The following is a 27,799-nucleotide window of genomic DNA, read 5'->3' as shown; positions in this document are numbered from 1 at the left end:
AGATTTTTGCGGGGGTGATGTGGTAAAGTTCAGATAAACACTCGTCTCCTTCTATTAGTTGGTGTCACTGGAGCAGCACCAAGGATTATCTCATTATTTTCTATGAGAGACTGCAAGGAGAGCACGTACGAAGGTATGCAAATGAAAAAAGTTTTATTTTGATACTACATCGCAGAAGTGTCAATGTCAGTTTAAGCAGCCAATCAAGGTGCTCAAAAATAGGAAGAAATGGGTTATCATGACGGCAGGAAGCTTAAAATATCAACCGCGAACAGCAATGACTACAGCTCCAATGTAACTGGGAGATGTTTCTTGTATTTCTGCTGTTGGCTGTGTCATTTAAGAATCAAAATATTGGAGGAAAAAAAAGTAAAATGGCTCATGAGAAAGAAAATACCCTCAAATATACTATGAATCTCTGTGTATATATATATATATATATATATATATATATATATATATATATATATATATATATATATATATATATATATATTAATAGGTGACATTAAATTGTTCATAGGTATGAATGTGAATGTGTGTGTGTGTGGCGACCAATCCAGAGTGTAGCCTGCTGTCATCCATGCCAGACAAAGCAAAGGGCAGGGCCCTCTGATCATCAAACTATCACAGTAACACTAAATGGGGTTTACAGTCTGTGCTGCGTTTCTCAATTCCTAACCTTGAAATGTGCTTTACATGCCTCTTTGAGGAAGTGGGACTCAGTTCACACATCATATGAATAAATAAAGAGTTAAAGAGGAGAAAAGAGCTCTGCGGAGGTGCCGTGAGGTAACGTTGACGGACTATCAGATAGTCCTCAGACAACCCCTGAACACACTCATCTCGTCTGCAATGGCACTCAAAGCACAGCCAAGGTTCTCCGGTAGTCATCAGTACGTGAGCCTCAGTACGTGACGAAGGCACCTTTGAGAGTAAATGGCTGCAGTGACACCTCATGAGTTGAAACAGATGTAAAACCGTAGAGGTGAAGGCAGCACCAGAACGAGAAGACAGGAAACTGAAGCCGTGGCAAGATTACATCACCTCAAAGTCATACGGAGGGAGAAAGGAGTGCCGGTTGTTGAACTCAAAGTTCCAACTGTGCTCCGACTGTGTGTTGAACTTTTTCAACTGCAAGAGCTTTAAAGCGTTCAGGAAGACATAAAAGTGGCGTGAAGGCAAACAGGTGACCTTATTGACATTTCCAAGGCGAGCCATTCATTTGGGTGCATTTCTGTTCAAAAGTCTTGAGTTTTAAATAGTAGTGATAAAACAAAACACTACATAAAAAATCTAAATGTCTAATACTAAACACGACATTGGCCTTGCGACTGTGGTTTGGCAAAAAAAGAAGTAATTAGAATTTTGTGAAAGATGATTTTGTGTCAATAAAGACAACACGTGCGGGTGAGAAAGAGCCAACGTAAGCAAGAAAAACTGAGTGGAAATGACATAAAGCCGAAATATTGAAAAGGTCCCTTTACGTAAAGATATCTGCAGCCACATAAAAATGGAGAGGCTCTATCCATGTCTCCAGACATGCAATTATATTATCCTTGTACATTTTGTATTTTTTATAGGCAATAGATCATTTATTTATGCGTAGGGTGTTTGTTCTGTAAACTGCCAACAATGAGCAATGGCTCTTCTTTGCACTCCTGCAGTTAGTGTTATTCATTTTTCCTCTCTCTCCTCCACCTTTCACTTCTTCTAATTTTGGAAGGCTCTCAATGAGACAAACCTTGGTTGTTAGACATTATCTCTTTGATGAAGAAATGTCCTCAGACAAAGGACAAGGGGGGATTTATCAGGGTGACTCCTACAAATAGGCTTCTGTATAACACATCTAGAGTATGCTGAATTGCCTAAAGCTCCATTACTCGTGTCTATTTGTTGAATAATGAATAAATGGACTATATTATGTGACTGGCTCTAACAACTAGAGAGCATGAAGCACCTATTTCATCAAGGGTTGTTATCACAGTAGTGACATTTAAAAAAAAATGCAAAGACATTACTATTTGGTTTCTAGTTTTGACAATATCGAACATCAAGAAGACAATATAGACCAGCTCCACTCTTTTTTTGTCTTCATTGTTACTGCATGTGCAATATACAACATATTCAGAGTTAAAATAAATAACACACAATAAAATACACACAATTATCCATTAAAAAATGCACTATAGCACATTTCTTATATTACATTATATTATATTATATTATATTATATTATATTATATTATATTATATTATATTCAGGGGAAGGTTTTTAAATCTTCAAATGCAGATTATGGATAAATATTTGTCACCAACAGTAAAGCCAAGCATTAAGATGTTCCACATTTACAGCTCCAGAGTCAAATATAAGAAACCATCTGCCATGTTAAGGCAGGTTTAATCATTGTTTCAATGTCTTCAATGCTGCAGAGGCAGATATATAAACCAAGCAGCCGTTGGGATGCATTACATCAGGTAAGCTCAAGCTGCAGGTGAGCGATGGAGGAGTGGATGGATATAGAGGTGGGAGCAATTTGCATGGCCGCTGTCCCATGTGTACTAAATGAGGCTGCAGAATGCCATTAAAGCCATCAGGAGATTTTTTTTTTCTTTTTTTTTACTTTGGGGAAAAGAAATCTGAATATTCTGATGAAGAGAGATCCCCGTAGAGGAATTTTAAATGACTGCAGCATCACATATTGACTTTGTTGTTTACCGTCTGCTATTTTCATGCCTCTACCCAGCCAACCATCTGTCTGTACGGATGCACGTACGTCTCACTCCCATTATCTCCTGGATGTCTTTAGGGAATTTCTTCACTGTTTGTTCTTTTTGACTCCCACTCAAAGACGAAATGATTGGATTCTGATGGTCAAAAGTCACTATGACCTCATACGTATGCTCTTTTTCTGCATGAAATGGAATGACTGAATACTTTTTGTCATGCTTCTTAACCCCCTTTACTGCATATATTACAAGATTGGACAGAAATACATGTGTGGAAATCACAAAGGACGAAAGAAGATCTGCACCTTATGTTCATTGCGTATCCTTTGTTTCTTTTCCCATTTTAAAGATATTTGCAAGCAATCATTAAGTCCCTCCTGCAAAACATGAGAAAATGCATATAATGGTAGTTTTGTCCATTTTGACAATCACGTTCATGAATTCTATATTGTGTCTGATAAATAGTTACAGATGCATATTGAACAAAACAACTTTTCCTCACCTGACTGAGGTGTAAATTTACAGGAGTTGCGATTATAGTATATTTATTCGATAAAGGATGCACACACTGTGGATTGATGAGACTACAAATGGTACCAGACACACTAGAGGAACTCCACTTCAAACTTTCTCGTGTTTTGCCAGAGCAGGATGAGTCTTTGCGAGGTGGACTACTTCAAATCCAGAAAAGAAAACACATCTCTCAGTGCAAAGTTAACCAAGAGCGCCTGTCATTCGCATCCCCAACTGCATTCACACAAGCCGATATTTCAATGTCATTCTTTCACAGCTGAAACTGCCCATTTTGACAAGAGTGAGTGTCACTCCAAGATAAGTGCACATATAAACACACACTTCATCTAAACTACATGTTGCCGACAAGGACAGCTTAAGGTCCACAGGATTGTTTTGAGATGATCACTCAATGAACAGATCATTGCAAACAACGATTGTAATGATTTTTATTTTTCAATTTTTTGAGAGTTGTGGCTCAGCATAAAGTGTGCATGACATTAAATCTCCAGGAGAAGGAAGACAAGCAAATACAATGATTTTCAGCTTCCTGAAGTGATGAGCAGATGAGAAGGTCAGGTGATGAAGAGGAACATGAGTGGGAGAAAAACAAGATAAAGATACACTTGACGTTTTGGTTCTTTCACAAACAAGGTGCTAAAATTTCCCTAAAGAAAGGTGCACAAACTTGGATTATTCCAATCCCGCATAAAGGGTTGGAAGCGGTTATTTGCTGTGTAAACCAATTATTTTATCTAAGAACAAGGCCATTCAATTGTCACGCAGCTGACTGCCACTAGCAGGCACTATGGAGCACTTGACTACAGTTCTGAAACAGGACAGTGGGAAATTTGAGGGACCAGCATAGTTTGTCACTATTTTTATCTCAAAAAAAGAACAAGGTAATATGTAGGCTACAGAACAAAACTGCCATTCAATAGTTCCATTGGAACCATGCATAACCACATCAACTTACAATTGTAGGTATTAGGCTGCATTAAAACTACTGTTAGTGGTGTTATCCACATTGAGGGCAATCTGACACTGTTTAGTCAGAGATCCTTGTGAGAAAATAATGCAGCTCAACATAACAATGTCAAGGGAAGATATGCTTCCACTTAATGTTTGAGGAAGTGAATTCAATATGTTCAGCTTGTATTTGCCACGCTCAGTTTGAATGATTTATTTCTCTTACTGGAAAATTTGTTTTATCAAGATCTTAGTTTAGTGGGATAAGTACAAGCAAGAGTTGGGATGAGCATCCTCCTGCCCGAGTGGTTTAAAACTCTAAACCTGGTTTAAAATCTGACTCATCTGTTTCAGGAAGCAGGAGGTTCTAATGAAAAACTTGCATGACACCATGGTGGCGTCGGAAGTTTAGGAATTTGAGGGGTATGTTGGGATGAATTCTATTCCGTTACATAAGTAGATTTTTCTGGTATTTCTACTTGATGTCTTTTTACTGCCTACAGCCGTGCTTTCCTCTCTACATCCTCCAAACTGGCTTACTTATTACAAAGTTGTTCGAGGTTGTCTCAGTGGAAGGCTCATAGCAGCTGAGGTAATAGTTATCTGTCCCTCACTGTAGGTGCAGGAACTGACAAATTCAAAACTGAAGAGTTGCTTCAATTATGGTTGAAGGATAAAACTTCCAGTCTTGGTTTAAAGCATAAGAGTAACTCCAAAGTAGACAAGTTTGATGGTATTCATTGTGCTTTATCTGAACCATAGTCAAGTTATTTCCTTTTAATTATTGAGTAAACCAATGGTTACAATGTGAGTACGCATGCACATACATATGATCCCAAAACAACTGCAACCTCGATTACTGCGCTTTGGTTTCAGAAAGGTTTCACGTTCAAACAGCAACATCTTGAAAATGATATCTGTTTACATGACAATGGCAGAAGCACTGAAAACAATGTGTGTAGAATGCCAGGCCACAAGTTGGCGCTGTTTTCAGAAAGTCTCGTTTTTGCCCGTCTACACGACGACGGAGTCTGAGCGTTTTCTAAAAGCTCCACCTTGGGGACTGTTCTCTAAAAGTTGCGTTTTCAGTGACTCAGAGTACCGAAAACGCAGTAAAAGTTATGCGTTTTCACTTGGAATTATTACCGTGTAAACAGGTCCTGCCTCAACCAGAAAGAAAGATTTGATTTATTTATAGACTCTCTCTTCCCACTAAACTTATTAGTATGATTAATACTTTTATTTTCGGACCTACCTTATCTGTCCACTTTCACTGTTGTACCACTACAAATGTCCGTATGATGGGAACAATAAATAGTATCCTATGATATTATCATAAAACAACAACCAATTTGAAGGAAAACAGATTCATATGATAATGAACCAGGTTTATATGCCATCACAACTCGAGAAATGGAGTCATACTGTATATTGGCACATGCCGTTGTGATTAAGGTACTTTATCTAATCTCTGTTGGAAAAGAATAAATTCTCCCCAATCATGCAAATATTTCCCTTAAAGTTTCCCAACCGGTGAAACGGTTCAAAATAAAGTACTATACAATGTATGCAGCCACTAAAAAATATCCAATTAAAAGTTACACAGGCAGTTACACAGGCACGCTGAAGCCCACCTCCCCCCCAAAAAATAGCTTTACTTTTCACAATATTTCACTTGAATGATGAGTGGTATAAACAGAGTGACTGCAAATTCTACAACAGAGAGGCATCCATCACCAAAATACTAAATGTGACAACCCACTCCCATTTCTCAGCCACAAAGTTATTCAGGGTGAAGGAACAAAAAGAGACAAAGGGGAAAAAGTATTTCAGGAGGAAGGATGAGAAATAGTGAGACGGAGGAAAGGATTATTTTCTCGTTCCCTCCAAGAATGTTTGGGTCCCCCTAACTCGTTCTTCCAGGAGGTGAAATCAAATCAAAAATCATTCAGTTGTCCAATAATGTGTTTTGCGCTTATCTGGTGTCAGTGCAGAGAAATATCACAAGACAAAGAGAGATAGGTTTGTAGTATGCATGCACACACAAGCGTACACACTCGGTTGTTCCCGTTCTGCCCTCCGTAATGCGTCTTACTGCACAACTCAAACATGTGTTTTCATGTAGAGGGAGTTAGTTTTATCGGCACTATGATGAAAGTGGAGGACATACACCTTTCCCTTTGTCAGAGACAATCTCCTTAAACATCCAGATGATGAGGATTCCCTGCTGTGAAAATTAATTACTCTTGTCCAATATATTAACCCCTGCATTAACCTTTAAGCCAATTATACATATATCCAGGTTGGGGTTCCCCAGAACGAGAGGGAAAAAAATAATCTTATTTCTGTAGAGTATGAACGACTACATTTGTTCACTCGTCCTACACAGTCAGCAGCATGCGGCTTAAAAAGAGAACATGGGAATGCTTAAAACAAAAGTGAAGGGAACAGTGAGCCAAATAAATATCAGTGGTAACATAGGTATTAAAGAAATTCTGAGCAGACCCAACGATTTCTTGACGTAGATTTAGAGTTCCAGCGAGCGGCATTCCCTGTTTTGCATCAGTCCTTCACGTGTTTTATGTTTTATTCTGTACTAATTAACTGCAGCACATTATACTACATAAGAGATGTTGTCGCCTTTTGCAGAACAGTACGTCTCCTTTTAATGTCTAATGTTTATTGCAATTTTTTATTGCTGTGTATGAAATGCGGTATTACGTCTGTGCAGCTGCACCAAGAAAGCAATATAAATATATTGTATAGTAATAACTATGTTGGATACAGGCTCTCTACTTTGGTCTTCAGTCTTAATTTCTTATAATTTAGTTTTACAGGAAATCATGGCAAAAAAACGAATAATAAGAAATTATTAAACGTACAGAAAAGTAAGTGAAATTAGGAATTAATACACATTTATGGAGAATCCTGTAATGTAAATGGCATCAAGGTGAATCAAATTATAAAATAAACTGAAGTGTGAAACTGTAACGCCAGTATACACACATCAACCACTATATATTCTTCATTGTTTATTTTTATTTTTATTATTCATTTATTGTTGTGTTTTGGTTCTATAAAAAGCACAAAGAGATTTACTCAAAGTAGTTATAAAGATCTTGTCTTAAAACAAAATAACCACAATTTATTTTTTAAACCATTTATATTTGGTATACGATCAAAAAGAGAAATCAACACTAATGCTCTAATAAAAACAATATGATCTAATTAATTTCACTTCTCATCATCTTTGACAACTGGAAGCATTTGCTATTCCAAAATGACTCTGTTGGGAATATTCATCCTTGAAATGTGCTGATCTGCGTGCGCGCGCCTGTTTTTCTGTCCTTCTCACAGTTTGAAAGTCAAACACTGGCTGCCCTCCCCTCCCTCAGCCTTTGTGCTGTCTGTCTTCCCACCACCTGCTGGCCCGCCTGTGTCTCACTCAGACTGTCAGTCTGCCTATGTAGTTTGGTCAATGTTGCTCCAGTTTCGATAACAAATACATGCACAGTGTGTGTGTGTGTGTGAGTGTGTGTGTGTGTGTGTGTGTGTGTGGGCGTGCATGGCACGGTTTGCACAGTCTGAGTGAGTGGACGCGGTGTTTGTAGTGACGGTGAACTCGTCCAATAGTGTCACCAAACACAATCACTCATGGGAGGATTTCTGAAAGCTCAATGTCAACGTTGCTCCTTCCTCTTGTGCCACCGATCAACATTTAATTTAATACTGTGGGACAGCACCGTAATCTCTGAAAGAAAGAAAAGAGTGCGGCGATCAGAAGGTATTGTATGGAAACCATCCATGTAATAAAATGATATTAAAAGAAAAAAACAGGGAGCTATTAAAGCAGCCGCCAGTTGTTGTTTCTTGCCACAACGTCATTCACAGACATCTGAATCAGACAATCATGAGAAGATTTTGATTAAAAAGAATGTTTTTTTTTTTTTTTCATGAATTCAATGGTAAATCTGATGCAGATTAAAACACTGACTTTCATTTTTTTAGGTTTGACTCAGTCTTAGCCCAACTGTCTGCAACAGATCACACGTCCAAATAAGCTTGTCAACCAATTCTTCAAATCACTACAGAGTTAAGCTCTCTGTAATTCCTTTTTAATTAACTTTAATTATCAACACAAGACAATTGAAGGACCTGATATTAATGTTTGGGAAGTTAAGAGAAAGTCACACTGGCATACTGTTGGCCCAGTCAGACTAATAAAAAGTTGGGCTGCAACAGCTATTCAACAGAAACATCCAGCAATCAATAATCAGCGGCTCATTCAGTTGCTGTTTGAAACTCTTATGTCGAGATTTACATTAATTCTATAGCAGTAGAATTGTCCAAAAATGAGAAAATGCTTTGTCATTATCTTTAGTGTGTGTTTGTGACAGAACTGAGACACTACACAATACAAGCGTGTGACATGGTGAGTCGTGTCTCGAACTGGACGAGCGGCAACCTTAATGTCACATTGAATTGAATGAGACACGTTCTCTCTTTTTTTCCACCATAGATCAGCAGCAAAACTGATTAAAAAATCTGATTTCAAATTAATATCCCTCTCCTGCATATTAATGACTAATTAGCACGTTGGTTTGACAATCCAAAATTTTAAAGTGATCGCAAAAAACCCCCCGAAAAACAGTCAACAATTCTTTGGTTCATCAGTGGATATGTATGTCAGCTAATTGTTTTAATACTTGATGATTAATCGACTATCAAAGTAGAAATCAGTCTTCTAAGTGAGTGGCACTTTGAGCAGCGGCGGATTGAATCGACGACCTTCTTTGTACCGCTTTCTATTAATAACTCGGGCCGAGGAGAGAAGAAAATTTACGAGATTATGAGCGATTTATCTCGAAAGCTGTCATCCCACTTCACCCCGAGCGTCAGAGGAGACAGGCTCCATTACTGTTGACCAGATACTCTGAGACAAATAAACAGACTGATATTGTTCGGTTAAATGACTATGATCAAGGTAATCACAGCTGCTTCCTCTTAATGCTCCACAACAGCTTCCACGTCCAAATAGCCCATTAACTCTTCCAAACGAAATGTTGCCATTATCAGTGAGAGGAACGGCGCGCCGACTCCCTCTCCCTTTTTAAAGCATGTTTATGGAAATAATGGCACCGATGTGACAATGTTTTTTAATTCAGCATCTGCTGAAATTATGACTTGAAAGGTATTTTCATTTTTATTTTTTTTTTTGTGGGGCTGGATTTAATCTCCCGCAAACTGTTTTGCGTCGGCGAAATGCGGCTCGGCGTTTGAAGCCTAAACAAGGGTAAAGCACGATGAATAGCTAATCAGTTTTTAGACACTTAAGGCAAATGTGCTTCATCTATTAAAAACTGCGATAAGCTGAGACCTTTACATGGTCTTCGCTTGAAGACAAGGGCATATGGCCGACTTCCAAACTTCTGATGGGCTGAAGCAGAAGTGTGCAGAGTGTCTCAAATGAGTATAATTTAGTTGTATAATTATACGTGAGCTTGTAGCCCGAGCTACATGCGGTCTGTATTTTGGGGTCATGGAGTCTTCCTACACAATTCTTTTTAATTACGCAATAACGGGAAATGCCTTCAAATCAAGCAACACGACAGACCATTTTGAGATTAAATGTATTGATATTTCACTTACCACATGCTTTCTAAAGCCATATTTCATTGACAGCCATATCCATCCAGTCAACCTTGTCTGCACTCCCTTCTTCACCTCTCTGTATAATATTACTTTAAAATTTATTAAATTAAATTACGGCTTTCCAGACAAGAATTGAACATTGCAGATAAAATCAATAGCCCTCCTCAATTTGATGCACTGTTATTATGAATTCAGATTTTTAGATTAATACTAATCCTGATCTCAGTCAAAACAATATATTTCCAAAGTTCTTCCACACAAAAATAAACACGAGGATTTTCGGCTTTTCACTGGCAACACGCGTCGCCAGCAGTTGTCAGTAATTAGACTATCAAACAAGGCATTATTGTCAGTTTCCTGGCAATTAAATTCTGCTTTTGCTGCCATAATTTCTAAACACAAGAAATATCTTTGAAAATGTGTCCATACCTTGTCATGTACAGTAAATATGTTCTGAGAAAAAAAACCTTTTGACCTGTAAATTCAACTGCTTCAATTTCTGGGTGCAAAACTTTATTTTTCAACTGGAAAACGAATACCGATCCGTCTCAGCAACTCAACCAAACTCTGTAACACACGCAGAAAGTCCTGTTTCCTGAAATGAAGAGACATTAAAAACTGTAGAAAACTCTCTCTGTGAAAACCAAGGACGCTATAAATAAGATCACAGACAACCTAGTTACAGAAATAAATAAAAGTTTTCTCAAGTTGCAAATAATGTAAACTAGGTCATTTGAATTATTTCAGGGGGAAATTTAAAAGGGCAAAAAGAAGTAAACCTAGAGGGGGGGGGGGGGTGTTCCTTTGTGGAAATGCATTGGATGTTAAAACATTTCAAATCATCTGAAGTGAGGATTAAAGCTTCACTACACCTCCTGATGATTGACTCTGCAGGCAAATACCTGCTCTAAGAAACTGGAACGTAAAACCGGGAACATTTAGAATGTCAGTCATGTTCAGTGTGTTGCCTATATTGAATCTTCATTGAAGATAAATAAATGTCATTGCACATTCATTACAGAGAGCTTTCTTCGGAAGCCCCGATACTTTTTAATTTTCTCTTCCAAATTTATCTTGGCTCACTGAAAAAAAGCAAAGCAGAAACTGCCAAAGGTCAGTCCAAGACAGCTCCGCTGCCATGCTAATCCTACTTTACCTGTTCCCTTTAAATATGCTATGTTGGGCTATAGATGTTATTTATAATACGGACAACTGTTTTAATTGCTCCCTTGGGTAAGGTCCTATGTTTCATCAGCAAACAAAATGTATTTTGTTTTCAATTCATGAGAAGATCAGTTCTTTTCGTAGATGCCCCATTTTTTAGGTGTTGGAGAAGCAACACACACACACACACACACACACATACACACACGCAGATTTACATTTGGGTTAGTAAAGAATGCTACTCCATTATGTAGGAACACCTTTTCTTCATTTAAGGTTTGTATGACTTACAAACCACATTAAACTAGAAACAGTAATACTAGTATTTTCCAGTTTGCCTTTTTCCTTGTAATGTTTTGGGGAAAAAATCACGGTAAATACTTGATAAGAGGTTGAACTAATATTCTTAAATGAATCATGCTGTTTGGAACTAAATGGCAAAAGCATAATTAATCAAAGAAACAGTGTTAAATTAAGAAATAAAATCCATGAAAGAGATGTGCTTTGATTTAAGACCAAGATTGTATCAGGTAAGACTGTTGTAGACAATACAAAGTGTCAGGTCTCCTTCTGTTTCTTTGTAAATTGAGTGTTTCTTATCTGTTTGTCCCATCCCGTTTTATTGTGACACTTACCTGTCTCGTCGAGTCTGTCTGTCGATGTGCACTTGTCCTTCCACCTTGTGCACTTGTCTTCTATATAAACTCTTTGTCCCTCATGTGTCCGTTGCCAGATCGTCATCGCACCTTTGCGTCGTGACATCCTGCAACTTCCTCGTGTTCCTGAGTTCTCTCGTGTTTTGGACTTTTCGTGTTTCTGGACTTCATTTAGAATTACCTCTACTTTTGCACCCATATCTTTAATAAACACTTTGAACCATTTTCCTCGTATGAATCTAGTTTTAGGTTGAACTGCGACACATAGTGACTGTGTAGTATGGGAGACTTTAAAGTTAAATGTGAGTTTCATGTCGACAGCTCACGCACAGTTGATAGGTAAGTGACATTCGACAGGGAATATGATGTGCAATATGTCACATGACATAAGGAAAAGATTCAAGCGAGTGAAGTCAGAAAAGAAATGAGCATAGTGTAGGTGTTTACGATGGTGCAGGGATGTGAGAAGATGCTGATCGCTGCTGCTATGTGTATTTAAAAAGTAGAATTAGCAGTACTGTGAAAGTCTCCAAATAACCACTATTGAAAGCTGTTGTTTCTGTATCCCAAGGTCACAGTTTCAGATGTCCAAATTAAAAGAAGCCCAAAACAGCGTAGATCTGGATACATTTGCATTCACAGTATTTTTAGCTGTGGATCATATCATAAAGAGAAGCAGACGATAAACAAATTCTGGTAAACAGCTGTCCAAGCACACTGTGTCCGGATAACAAAAAAATAAAAATCTAAATGGCGTTCTGCTCTGTTTGCCTCCAAGAATGTGCTGACAGAGCAACACTGCAGACGGGTAATCATATTCCAGAACACCTAAGGGCACACAGCACCACACTAACACACCAATACTTTTTAGTAATGAAGACTGTCGAGTAAGTGATTATAGCACATGATGACTGCTACAGTGGCTTCTCAATTCAGACAAAACGCACACTGTAAATGTCAACAATGTTTGTTTTTGTGTTCTTTTGTTCATATTTCTGGTGCTAAATGTGTCTTTTAAAAATATTCATCATTATAATCGGGACAATACTGTAGCACTCAAGAATCGTCGAATCAGTTTTACACTGCAACATCTGCTCACTGTAGCTGAGGGGCTACAGGAAAACGTACACTGACGACACTAATGTAAGGAGTTTAATGAAAGGCAACGTCATGAGACGTGAAGTCTGGTGTGTTTTGAGCTCAGCCTATCAAGAGAGCAAGAGACAGGATATCTCAGCCTCTGGCATTTTGACAGAAAGCATATTTCTTGATTAGTAAAACACGCCTCTTGTGATACCATTAACCGTATGGAAATGTAGCCTTTAATCATTTGAGAACATGGTTCATGTTTTCGACTCTTATTCTAATTTGAATGCATATTGCGAAACCCTCAAACTCTCCGACCCTGATGTGTTGTCACCTCACGGGAACTTTCTGGAGATGAACAAACTTTGAGAAACCGAGTTACCTGAGTTCAAGAAGAAATGGATACATAAAAGTAGTTCAGGTGTATAATGTACTCACCCTGTTGAGCCATTATTCATCCATCCATCCATCCATCCATCCATCCATCCATCCATCTATCCACAGAGCCACTCCCAGCTGACTATGGGTGAAATATTCAGTCCATGACATTCCAACATACGGGAACTTTCAAGTAACTAATTACCTTTAAACTAATGTTTCATTCGGATTGTGTGAGGAATCCAGAGTTTCCCGGTAAAAACCTGCAAACTCCACTCAGAAAGGCCGTCCCATCCAGACTTAAGCAATACAAGACGTAGCACTACACCACAGCACAATTTTAACTAATATGCCCTATCTTACTGTGATGGTGCGCTTAAAACATTCAGGTCAGCGACACTAAATGCTGGAAACTTCTCACACTCAACAGTTGTGATGTAGGCTACATAATAAAGACATCCTGTAATTACCTGAAAATTACGCACACCCATTTTATATTCTATATATTTACACATTTGGTTTTATGTAAATGAACTGATCAAATCAGTAATTGATAATGCACTTGGCATTTACGAGTAGCTTTCAAAAACATGACGCAAGTGTGGATTGCCAAGTGTGTGCAGTAACATAGCTGGGATACAGAGTGAAAATCAATTATAAAAGACTGCACGAAAATAACTAACAATTAAATTCAGCATTCCTGAGAAGAAAGCAAAAAAGCTACAGAACCTTGATATTCATTTGTAAAGAGAGAGATGCACCTTCGTTTCAGTCCTGCAATTTTAGATTGAACTCAAAGTGTATAGTCCAACTGAATGGAGCCATTCCCAGCTGCTTTATATAAATCCAGTGGGAAATTGTACATTTACTTCAGTGAGGCATTGCAGTGACTGACTCAAAACAAACATAGTAATTGCAGATTCTAATAGTTATGTTGGGTTTGTTGGCAACAAGAAGTACACCAAATGTAAGAGTTCTTATCCTTCAACTTTTTAGTCGGCACTATTAAGGTCATCATTACTTTGGCTAAGTGTGCACTGCTGCTGAGCAGTTATTCTTGGAAAAGCGAAACGCGAGACTTACAACTACTAAAGCAGTAAATGTAAATGGCTCTAATGGTGAGGGCATAGCTCGAGCAGAGATCGCAGTGCATATCTTGGCAGTAGACAGTTAGAAGGAGCGCTGCTTCCATTAAAATGGTTTAGAGTCTCATGGCTGTTATACATTAAATAAGTAAACAACTGACAAGACAATTAGAAGAATCAAACCATGGCAGACGGGTGATAAAAAGAGAGATATTTACATATTTCTGAGGCAAGCAAGACTATAACCTATGCAATATTCATGGAGTGACAGCAGTATGAGAGAATGACACTGGTTTTAGCTGCAGCCTTGGCAGACACACCACAGAGGCGATCATTAATCATTTAGACTTCCCCACCACCACACTGTGAGTTGTGGAGACTTAGTCTACTGGAAATGTACATAACATTAGGCTGTGCTTGTGAATGTGTGAAAGTGTGTTTATGGTTGTGTTTGGCTCATCAGAAAAACACCCACCCACGACTATGTGATGGGCACAAGCGGGCAAAACCGTGCCCATCAAAGTTACAAGCACTAGATTTGGGGTTGAAACAGAAAAAACCGCTGCGACTTGTATAAGTAGGTACAAAGGTTTGAATCCGAAAGGTGGTGAGAAGTGTAAATTAGACAAATGTCACAGATGAAGTCAAACTTAGAACACTGTGTAAAGACAGAGGTTTACAGAATAAGACTGTGAGGAGGAAAAGGTGGGAAGCAGCCAAACACATGCAGACAAAGTGTGACATTTGACATTTAGCAAATCTTTAATCAGTCCCTGAAGCTTCGCAGTACACAACAGGCAGGAGTGGTGAGCCAAATCCAAAGACATTAACACTCAGTAGGTAGACTACAGCATCCATTTGTAACTCTGAGAGCAATGCATGATGTGGCCCCGAAGAACAACCATCACAATCTACACGCCGGACATTTTCAAGAGCCAAACAGAAATCAGGAAAATACTAAACAGAAGGGGGGGGGGGGACAAAAAAAACCTAAAGAACAGGCATCCAGAGGGCACAGCGGAGACACAGGCTGATACGGACGAGCAGTTTCTGGCTGGCAAAGACAGATGCTCAGGAATAGCGGCAGCCTCCACCTCGGATGTGCCCAGCCCTGCCTGCTGTGACATTACCTGCCTACCACCACATAATCATGATGAATCGCTTTGGGGCTTGCTACCGACCACAGCCTGCTCACACCGCCAAACAATGAGTGGCAATGGCAAACATCGCCACACCAAGCACCCTCGCCCCCTTTATCTTCCTGCTTTCTCTGTCATGATTTCTCTCATTTTCCCCACATTCATTTCCCTTATCTCTGCCTTTTCTCTCATCTCTCTCTCTCTCTGAACATTTCGCTTCACTTCTGCTCTTGCCACCTGCATTCTTCACCATTTCTCTTTCTCTCCTTTGTTCCCTTGTCTTCTATATGTTCAGATGCAACCTTTTCCACCCAGATAAACTGTTTTTTGTTTGTGTTTTTCCAATTATGTTTAGTCATTTAGAAGGTTCATTTTTTATCTGGTTATTTGTTAGCATCTCAATGTTATAAGATCAAAAATGTCAATCAAGCCATGATAAAGTAAGTCAGGCCATTGTTGTTTCACTTCACAAATCTGGAAATAATAAACAACTCCATGCTTCCCTCTGCAGAAGTTGGAGAGGCAGTACTTATTTAAGTAAAATGTCATACTGTCACAAGTATTTCTGAGTAGCATCTCTGAAAATTAAAATGTGGGTGTTGAGGTTGTTTCGGGGTAGAAATTGACATATATTTACAGCATTAGACTTCCACAGTGTCATAAGTTAGAAGACCATGGAGGCTATTTTCAGAATTTAACACGAAGCCAGGCCATGTTACTCTCAGCGGATCGTTTTAATCTACCACAGGGATCAGGGTGGGAGAGAAAACATTGTTTATCATCACTTTTCTCCTGAAATCAATAGCTGACAACAGGGATGAATTACATATTCTGCAATTACAAAAAGGACAGCATCACTGCCTGACTTTTTACCATCACAGCATGGCTACAAAATTGCCCCAATTTATCAAAGACAAAAGGAAAATCCTAAAAGAACAGATTTTTTCCAAAAGAGAATAGTAGTCAGCAGAGTGTCTGTAAGAGCTGGTACACTCTAAGAAGGTGAATCTCTGTCATGCTTTCCAAAACAATTACCGTACCAGCTTTCTCCATTCACTTTGCTCCTTCAGGCTCCTGTCTAAATAAAGAAATGATGCTGGAGAGGCAAACAGCACCTTGAGAGGTATACAGGGCAGCCCTTTAATATTGTATGACAACTCTGTCTTGTTGCTACCAATGTGGACGATCCTACAGTATCACCTTTGCAAGATGGCAGAAATTCGGAAAAGACACAGAGGCCAGGGGGTTAACAAGACAAGTAAGCCGGCCTTCTTCTCCTTGATTTGTCTCATTCCGAAGCATCTGCCTGAGTCTTTGCGGAGCTGCCATCTTGGACCACTCCACTCCCAGCTGATCCCTATTACTGAGGAAAGGGGCTGTCCTATTACCGTCTGTGTGTGTGTGTGTGTGTGTGTGTGTGTGTGTGTGTGTGTGTGTGTGTGTGTGTGTGTGTGTGTGTGTGTGTGTGTGTGTGTGTGTGTGTGTGTGTGTGTGTGTGTGTGTGTGTGTGTTAAACTGCATGAGGAAAGGAAGGAGGGAACGATGCAAAAGCTGTGGAGGGAAAGAACAGCTGTGTGTGTAAAGGTGTGAGGAAATAAGATAGATAGATAGATAGATAGATAGATAGATAGATAGATAGATAGATAGATAGATAGATAGATAGATAGATAGATAGATAGATAGATAGATAGATAGATAGATAGATAGATAGATAGATAGATAGATAGATAGATAGATAGATAGATAGATAGATAGATAGATAGATAGATAAGATAGGTTACACAAACAGAATAAACACCATGCTTTCGCTCTAACTGTGCAGTTAAATTCTCAAACCGCAAGGCCACTAAGAGGATACATCTCGCCTCCCTGCAAAGAAGGGAGTCATTACATAGTGTTATTATAGCGGGCAGGAATGACTTCCTGTAGCAGTCCTTATTACAGCAGAGCTGAAGTAGCCTTCAAATGAAAGCACTCTGCTGCCTGTCCAGTAGGCCGTGCAGAGGATGTGAAGTGTTGTCTATTATGTTGAGCGGTATGAGCAACATCCATCTCTCCATAACCGACTGCAGGGACTCCTGTTCCCAACATAGAGACAACACTTTTCTTACCACTTTGCTTGAGTTTTGTAGCATCCCTCGCGCCGATGCTGCAGCACAGACAGATCGCTAAAAAGAAAATTGCACTTGCAACAACAAACCAACACAGGATGCACAACATCTAGCTTCACATTGTAAAGCACGGCCGTGTATTTCACTCTGTACCTTCCTCAGCAAACCTCAGCAGGCCAGTACCTAAGAAGTGATGCAACTCTTACAAAGGATGCTAACTCCACAAATTAAGCAGACAGAAGGATTGACACATCAAAGAAATTCAAGCCTTTTGTGACATCCTCAATTTCAGCATCGCTACAGCTACAAAGTGTTGTTATTAAGCGTATTAAATCCATGTTGTGCAGGCTTGTGCATGTAAATCAGGCACAAGCTTGATAATCCAACTGCACCAATGTAGAAACGACTAATGTGATGCGCTAAGGATGGCTTCTGACAGATAAACAGAATAACATGAACAATCTAACAATTTGCCTTCATATGGAATAACAGGTGTGTGTATCAGATGATGTAAAACACTGGCTAAAGAGTGAATTTATAATGCACACTGTGATCTATAATGCCAGAAAAAGTTTACATTGTTTATGAATGTATAACGCATTTGAAAAGGACACACAAATCAACTCAGCCTTTAGCAGAGATTCTACTGTTTTTGTGGTGAGAGGCATTTCCTCATCTGCCAACATAACACGTTATAAACTGCAACACAACAGGTTCTCTTGAGTTAGGAAATGATTACTACCATGCTTTACAAATCAAGTTTTTAGTTGAACCCAAACTGGTTATCAACTTGAAGCACAACTATTCATTTTTGAAAGGTGTTCCTGTCCAATGAATGACACTTTTCAAATGATAATAAGTGTCGGTGCATGAGAGGTACTGCAACACAATTTGATATTCTAAGGTCGTGACCACAGTGCCCACAATTGCACAGAAAAAAAATCGGAAAGATTTCTGCAGGTGACAGCACTCTGACTCAGTGTTATAGAGCATGAAGAGGTACGGTCAGAATGACGTCCCCTGCAGTGCCCCTGTGCTGCTAACCAATAACACAATGCCCCCAAGTTGCTCAACCTGTGCTCTGTCTGTCAGGCGGTTGATAATCCGGGAGGCGTCTCCCTGTATCTTCTGGTGTGTCTCTTGCTGCAGTATGGGAATGATTGTGTGTTAAAGGCACCGCAAACAGCAAAGAACACAAACCACGCAGTGCTGCCAGCTATTTCCAGGTAACTGAGGACAAACTGAAGGTAAATGGCAGTAATCTCGACTCTTTTTATCCATACTCGTGTAAACAGCTATTACATCCCTAAATTGCAAGCCTGATGCACTTTCACTACTAATAAGAATTCAGAGCCACTATTGGACCAGTTCATTTAAATTAAGTATAATGGGTGAGTAGTCAGTGAGGGGAGCAGGAAAAGTAAATTTGATTGTGTCTTGTAATTCTAATAAACCCAAAGCCAATGCAACATCGGCTGGATCTGGGTAGTCTTATTCACTTCCACGCACCTCCATCCTGGATATTTCATCAGTGACCCTCTCCTGGCCTGCCTGCAGGGGGTTTGGATTTGCTTCACAAAACGACTCTGTCTTCCCTCACTAAATATCTTTCTCCACTGACATGTAATGAAAAGTAATCACAGGTTCAAAACACCAGCAATTGAAGCTCTAAAGATGAGTGATAACTGATATTCAACACAATATACTGACTTATAAGCGACACATTCATCATTGCAATGGGCTTCAATCCAACGCATTACTTAATAAAGGTGCAACATATTTCACTGAGGTAGCCGGTGGATCACATAAATGGTGAAATGAAAGCTGTAAAGTTTTTATTACCTGTAGAGTTGAATTTACTCGTCCAATAATCTGGAAGAGAAAAGCACATTTCTGACTACAGTCCTCTGTTGTAAAGTGCATCATTTAGCCTCTGGGGTTTGTAGATGTTGTCATAGCAATAAGGCTGATTGTTTCAAACAATTCCCACTTTTTAACCATTAACACTATTTTTCCCACTGTAACGTGACAGTATGACAGCACTGCCTTTTCAACTGAATACAATCAAGTCATTGTCTACTCGTGAAGAAAACTGACTCTAATTGCAGAGGGAAAGCGTCTCAGAGATACGGGGGTGAGAAATGCACACACAAAGCCTTGGCATTTTAATAGAAATTCAACAGTTCAGTCGTGGGTTAATTGTGACAGGTAGAGTGGGGAGGACATTCTTACACTGGATATCTCTTCTTTTCAGAATTTTGCGTCTGAGAGACAGTCGTTTCTTTTGATCTGACTGCCTTTGTCTCTCAAACTAAACGCAGACAAGTTTATTTAACACTGAAGGGGAGTTGTTTTTTTTGCCGTCTCGTGAAATCTTAATACGAATGTATTAATGCAAGGAAATTGTCCGTGTTTGAGAGACGGGGAAAACAAAATTAGAGAAGTTTGCATTTTTCAACACTCATTTACTCGTTTGGCTCAACGAAACTACTGCAAGAAATTATGGCAATCGTTTAGTCGCACGACAAAAAAATGCAAATGACAGGATGGGTATAGACATGAAAACAAAAGATTGTTTGAGGTGTTAAGAGAGCGCTTGTATCAACATCTTTTAAAAGAAACTCAGTGCAGAGACATCACGCTTTTTGAAGTGTATAGGTTTCAATCAAAATGTTACCAACGCAGCACAGTATGTCACTAACAAAAACACAGTGATCTCTATTCTTTTGTGTCAGGAAGGAAATATCAGATCAGAAAAGTGTCAGTGTTGTATTGGAAGGTAAACACGGTGAGGTTTTTTTTGTTTTGGCACATTACAATGTGCAGAGGGCCAAGCACAGCTCTTGACACAAAAAGGATGTTTCCTTTTGCAGCAGTAATCAATAAACAATAACCAGCTCCGAAAAAAAAAACCTACGTAAGCAGCATATTTAGAGTGTAAAAGCAACGCTGAATCTGCAGAAAAGCACAATAAGACTGCTGACAAAGAACACAGTTGTATTAGTAAAAGCTGTGGAGCATGAAGAGAAATAAACAGGAAATGTCATTACTGGAGTGTAAGTAAAAATTAAAACTTGATGGAAAATGTTGCAATGCTGTCACCAGAGTGGTAAAATGCGGCTCATTGTGTCAGGACAAAGAGGAAATAAGACGTAAAGGAAGAGAGAGATGAAGTCAAGAGGAAAACTGTGCGTTTCTGTAATGAATGCTAATGTGTGTCCAGGTCGATCTTACACGGAAAACAGCAGGAGGCAGAGCTCAGTGACTCATTTTAAATATATACACATATTTCTTTTAAAAAGAAGTATCAGAACTAATACCTCAGGCATTCATGAGATTTAGAAAAGCCACAAGCAGAACAGGTCAAAAGCCTCAAAATGTTCACTCACAACCTATTAGGAGAAAAAAAGTGATCATTTATTTATGTTGTGAGTGAACTGTGAATGTAAAATAAGCAAGCTATTGAAGCAATACAACCACATATTGCAAATATTTCAAGACTGTACTTAAGAAGACTTTAAATGTATCTGTGCTTTACTTAAGTACTTAACTGACCAACAACTTTTTTACTTTTACACCTTGCATGTCAACACAAATTTCTTAACTTTCCGCTCCTTACATTCATACAAATGGCTCGTTACTTGTTTTTACATTCATGTGGGCGATTCTGAGTTTCAGTGAAATTAACAGTCATCAATACTTAAGATACGGAAGAATTTAAGTTCGGTCAATAATAGTTGAATCCCAAGTCTTTCTGTTTCCATTTCAGGAGTAAATTCAAGGTGTTTAATATAAAGGCCAGCCAGGTTATTGCAAGTCTTTCAATTCAAAAAAATTAACTAAGTCTCTGACTTGAAACTGTGATGCAAGTTGAATCATGGCCCGTATCCTGCTTACACTGACAAAGTAATACAATAACAGCCGTTATAACATGAGTGTGTACACGTGTGTGTACATATGACACATTTCAAATGATATATCATGAAATGTGCACTGTTGCATCTCTTGTTGGTGTTGTTAAACTGACAGATGAACTCTGCAGTTGTGTTTAGTTGAAAGGTTGAATGATCTGACTGGACGAACGCGCTGAAAAAGGGGCGAGCGGATGACTCTAATATTACAGACCATAGATCAAAAACACTGTGAGTAGAAAAAGCAAAGCAAGGGAGGAAATCACAAATGAGTGACTGGCGTTCTGCTGCAGCATGAAGCACATACGCAGAGCAAGGAAACATGGAGCAACTGACTCACAATCAGACCATTTTTATCAAAGGGACACAGTGCAAATAGCCTAATCAGCTCTATTCCCGCGGTTCAACCTTCATGCGAACACACACTCACAGAAAGAGAGGATATAGGTGTGTCAGCAATTTGTGCTCAAATCTATTGAAGCAAAACTGTGAGTAACACAAATAAGGTCATTCTGTCTCTGAAGAACAATTCCTACTTAAGTAACTTCAATCCATCTTCTACACCTGCTAATTTTAGGGCTGCGGGAGCAGGAGCGTGTCCCAGCTGACATCAGGTGAAAGGCGGGTTACACCCTGGACAGGGCAACAGTCCATCACTGAGACAAAGCTGAGATGATCACACACACTCATATTAGCACTTACACAAACAGGCATGAGAAAAGGAAGACGGAGCACTGAAAGGAAGGCCAAGTACACACAGGTAGAACATGCTAACTTGACACAGAGAGGTCTGTCCAAGAAACTGAACCGGCGACATCGTGCTGTGAGGTGACACTGCTAATAACTTCAACACCTTCCCACCCAATTTGTGATAAGTGAAAGGTCAGCCATCTAATTCAGAGGTGTCCAAACTACAGCCTGGGGGCCAATTGCAGCCCGTCCTTCATGTTTAATTGGCCCGCAGCAAGAAGAAGAATTTAAAAAAATTTTTTAAATGCTAATCACGACAAAACAAAGGTAATCGCAGAAAAATTTTAATAGCTTCAACCAGTAAATGGAGAAGATTTCAGTTATGAACTTCACATCTACTGAAAGGTTCTGCCATTTGTTGTTTTTTTTGTATTTGTTCCAAAAATATTGGACACTGCATTTTTGTCTAAAACCCAGCAACTTTGTCTACATAATTGATACATTAGAAATGAACTCTGAAAGTTCTCCTTAAAATGCAAATCTTTAAATTAACACTAAATAAATTTCTCTTAGTCGCATAGGCAATTCCAGTGGTGGGCTTAAACCAAGGCCTGACCTGTTACTGCTTATTATGTGGGACTAAACCCAAATAAAAAAAAAATGCATAGTGTGTGTGTTTAAAAAGTGCATTTGGGAGGAGCACCACAGAGGACTTCCCTTTTTCAGCTCTGCCTGTGGCATTGAGGACCAGCTGTCTGTGCCCAAGTCAGGCATTAGCAAAACTAGAAACAGTCAACACATCTGTGTATCATTACTACTGCAGGTGTATGTGTGTGTACTGTGTCCATGGAGGAACCCGCCAAATGACTGCAACACATAAACTGCATGTGAAAAAATAAGTTGTGCCATTAATATAAGAAGACAAACAAACACTATATCACCTTTAGGCTGCATGATTTAGGCCACGAGAAGGTTGTGGGTTCAAGCATGGCCCAGGGCCTTTCTGTGTGGAGTTTGCATGTTCTTCCCCGTTTTTCCTCCACGTGCTCCGGTTTCCTCCCACAGTCCCAAAAACATGCACGTGAGGTCAATTGGTGACGCTCAATTGCCCTTAGCTGTGAATGCGAGTGTGTGTGGTTGTTTGTCTGTCTATGCGTGTTTGCCCTGTGACACACTGGCGACTTGTCCAGAGTGTATCCTGCCCTCGCCCACAGCAGGCTGGGATCGGCTCCAGTGCCCTGCAACCCTGAACTGGGTAAGTGGGATAGAAGATGGATGGACTGAGGGATTTAGGCCATAAAGCCATTGTTTTGTTTTTTGTTTGTTTGTTTGTTTGTTTGTTTAATCAATATTGAAATAATGAATTTCAGTGGATCTATTTTGACTGCACATAGAATTATATTCTATTTTTTAAATTCTTGTTCTGTAAGGCCCATCAGTAGCATCACTGCTTGTTTTCCTTAAAAACTTTCTAAGTTGGCAGCACCACTTCAAGCAGTCGTACTGAGTTTTGTGGTGTTTGTTCCAGAATATTTCCTGACATTCGATTTAAGTGCCATTATCATTTTTTTCTGTTCTGTTAACCTGTCTCACACTGACTGCTGGCGCAGGCTGCAGTGTCAGCTCACCCCCTCGGGGGTTCGCTGACTGCCGAGAGTGTTTGATTGGATGTGCGGCAAAGTCCTTTTACGCCTTAAAATCTGGCAGTGATCATGTTGATTCAATCGTGGCAGCTGGAATTGTGATCAAGTAAAGCGTTTGATTAAAGGTGCGGCCCTAACTTGTCCCCGATAATAATGAGAATGGTGACAGCGAGAAAGCAAAACATGAAATCCACCTGAATCCAGCTCTGTTGCGTCACAAAGCGATAACAGCTCAATGATTAGCTCTCATTTACCCTTTATTTCCCTGCAACTTCATATAATCAGTTTGTGTGTTAGAAAAGTCAGCAGCTCTATTTTAGACAAATTTACGGTTCAATTAATACTACATAATCATGCATTTAATCAGTTTCATAGTATTTCTTAAAAAAAAAATAAAAAAAATACATTATATAATGTACCAACATCAATACAATAACAAAACACATAAACACATGGGACTTCAGTTAAACCTCAGAAACGGTGGCCTCGACAGGCAGGTAGGTAATCCAAACATAACTAATTTTACTCAGGCCAGAGTCTCCGGTGAATAAAACCCAGATACAAGTGAAACCCTATTCATAAATATAAAAAAACATCATTAAACTTAGCGCAGAGCAACAGAGCAATAATAATTTTACATGTGTTTTAATCTAGAACTTAGTTTTATTGCACTATTAATCAGTCCAACTCATAATAATAACAGTGTGCAATTTATTGAGCTCCACACCATATGAAACTTATTTAAAGATTCAGGGATTTGCCTCTGAGCCTCCTCTACAAAGCATTGTTATTATTAAACAGGAGCCATACACAAGAATATTTCAGAAAAGACGAATACTTCTTCCTCATTATTTCACTCTCATAAAGAAAATATTCTTACCATGTAAATGTGGCTTCATTAACTGTAGCAGCACACTGTTTTGTGTCCAACAAGACTGTAATTAGTCTAAGGTATTCTTCTACAATTTCACTAAAGAGGTCATCATTTCCTCCTTTGTCTCCAAATATTTATCTGGGGTATATTGTGGCTCTATGTGATAAGAGCGTCTGAGTCGTTTTAGCTCAGGAGCCACACATTTTCATCTGCAAGGGCACCAGATCAGGAAAAACAAGAGCAAAATAATAACTTCCAAATTATAACAACTCCACATGTTTCTCTTTGTTTCAGTGCGACGAGTTATACGTCCAATATGAAAGAAGTTATCATTTATTAAATCTGCCACTCATAAACCTGAACAAACATGAAGCTTGAAAGAAAAATATAATATATACCCCGGTGCAAAATGCAGAGGAATGTCCAAAAACCATGGCCTTTTTTTGGGGGGGGGGGGGGGGGGGGGCATGAATTTAGATTCTTACAGAAATGCAACAACTTACTCTGCTTTCTGTTTTATTTCTTTTGAAAGACAAACAAAATGATTTCAAGGTTTATCTGGCAGGGCAAAAAGCCTGCAATAAAATTGAAGACCATACAACTTTCAAAGGAAAAAGGAGGAATGGCATTACCTAATTCTGAGAATTACTATTATGCCGCTCAGATTAAAAACTTATTTAATTTATGTAATCACAAATTCCATTCTGGATGGAAAAGCCTTGAATTATCTTGTGTAACAGAAGCTCCAATCAGTGCCATCTTCGCCTAAAAGAAACTCAGAACAATAATTGAAAAAATACAAAAACCCATGGATCAAAGATCAACAAAAAATCTGGAATATTATCAAGGAAAAATATAAATAGAATCAAACACTACAGATAATGCAATGGTGTGCCTTCGATCCCGAGTTTAAACCCAGCAAACTGGACCATACATTTAAATCCTGGATTACAAAAAGGACGAACGACATTTTATTCATTTACAAAAAAAAATGGCCAATTCAAAGAATTTGAAACAGTAAAGAAAGAACATCTTCTTGAATTGTCAGATTTTTATAGATATCTTCAAAGAAGAAACAATTTTGAACATCATATTATAAATGAATCAGGTCTGAATGAGCCGATATTACTGATGATTGTTGACGCCCATCAAGGCAAATTAAACAAGGTTCTGCTCGCCAGGTTCTGCAAAGCCCTTGAGGCAAAAAAGTCCCATAACACCCAATATGTCAACAATAAATGGGAAAAGGAAAGAAATTTTAACATCTCAAGTGTAGATTGGACTGAAGCATGTAACTTTCCCCGGACCTGCACAAAATAGAATATCTGGAGAGAGTTTGGTTGGAAAAGTTTGATGCGTTTTTTTCATGACACCAAAGCAGAAAACACATTTGACATCATGCGAAGCCGGGTTATCTTAAATAAAGATTTTCTTTATACTTTTTAATATTTTGAAACGCTATCCTGTTGGGACCACCTGTGGCCAAAGGTTTGCTACATCTGATGTAGATAGCAGACAAAGAAAAGGAAAAAAAAAAAAAAAGAGTATCATATAATAAAAGGATGCAAAAAGTAATCTATCATCAAGTCACCTTAAAGACGTCATTCTTTTTCAAAAGAAAAAGAAAAAACGTGAAACATAAAAACGTGTTTAACTGCAAACCCTTCTTAGACAAAAGAAAAACCAATCTCCTTTAATTTGTTTGAGATAGAAATGTTTATTTCCTTTTATGCAACATAGCAACAAATTGAAAATATAATTTAAGTCGAACATGCATGAAGCGCCTCATTAAATGGCCTCTCAAGTAGAGTTCACGCTTTGTAATAAGCCTGCTTCGGCATAAGCGATCCTTTACACAGACAAAGAGACGAGAGATGTGGGCACAGCTATGTCAACTGAGAATGAAGCGATACATTTTGCACCTACATCTCCTCAGTGATTTACAAATGCAAGACCGGAAGGCACTGAAGACAAGGCGAGGGGACAGAGTGTGGGCGAAGAAAGAGGACAAAAGAGGAGGCAGTGATAGAGGTGAACACAAACCCTCTCCACCGAGGTGAGGCTCAGGACTGGCAGCTTCACAAAGGAAGGAGAAAATGGAATTTGAAAGTGATCTGAGAGGTGAAACAGGGATATTTGCAGCGACACATGCACATCCGAACCTCACAACTGAGGTGCTGCCGGCGGGAGCGGAAAGGAATACGAAGTAAAGTCGGTGGCACCGAGACGTGTGGCTGCAGGAAGGTAGTCAAAGAAGTAGACAAAGGAAGACAAATGGGGAGAACTCCTTTGACTGATGACTCATGAAAATTAAAAGCTCATCTTCTTGGATGCATGCTTTCATTTACCTCCCTGCTGTGACCTCCTTCTTGAGGAGCAATCGTAGCTGCGGGTACACCAGGTGCATGTGTCTGCGAACAGGGACGTGACTAGAGGTGAGTTACACCGCGCAAAGTCTTCCTGTTCCTCCTGAGACACACAAACACGCACACAGTTCTGTTTGCTCTCAAGGTATTTGGTTTTTGTTTTGTTTTTTTTGCTTCTTCAAAAATTATTTGTTTTTCCGTCACACATTTAAGTTGCCTCGTAGGTGGAACATTCAAAGGAAAACTTTAAAGAATTTCCCGTAGCGTGACTTGCCACCACAGCACATGAGTAGTTTCACTTTGAGCCTCCATACCAATATACCCACAATCACGTCTCGAGTTTGAGAAACACATGCCTCTTTCATTGTCTGTATGAGAAGGAATCAGATGCAATAACAAAATCAAATGAAAAGACATTCTAAAGCGGACGGTGACGCTTCAGATTGACGATAGAAGAGACCCACACGAGGCAACTTGAAAGGAGATGAAGGAAATGACTCAATCGAGTTCGGGGTAACATGAAAAGAGCTTGTGTGTGTGTGTGTGTGTGTGTGTGTGTGTGTGTGTGTGTGTGTGTGTGTGTGTGTGTGTGTGTGTGTGTGTGTGTGTGTGTGTGTGTGTGTGTGTGTGTGTGTGTGTGTGTGTGTGTGTGTGTGTGTGTGTGTGCGTGCGTGTGCGTGTGTGTCAGAATTATAATCAAAGCAGTGCGCAGTGGTGCACATCGTCGTCGTGACTTCAGGCTTCATCACGAGTCACAACAGACCCAAGTCTTCTGTTTAATGAAGGATTGTTAGTCCTGACATAAAGACAATAGATCACACTTCGCTGACAC

At 39.2% G+C, this 27,799-nt stretch overlaps 1 protein-coding gene across 1 annotated transcript in view; it reads right to left on the bottom strand.

Moving 5' to 3' along the window:
* clstn2a (calsyntenin 2a) overlaps window positions 1–27,799 on the bottom strand; it is a 155,322-nt gene that overhangs the window by 120,989 nt on the left and 6,534 nt on the right. The gene's annotated exons all lie outside the window — the stretch shown is intronic.

This window comes from Lipophrys pholis, assembly GCF_963383615.2.
Source record: "Lipophrys pholis genome assembly, chromosome: 1".
Lineage (NCBI taxonomy): Eukaryota > Metazoa > Chordata > Actinopteri > Blenniiformes > Blenniidae > Lipophrys > Lipophrys pholis.
This window is presented reverse-complemented; position numbering and strand designations above follow the sequence as displayed.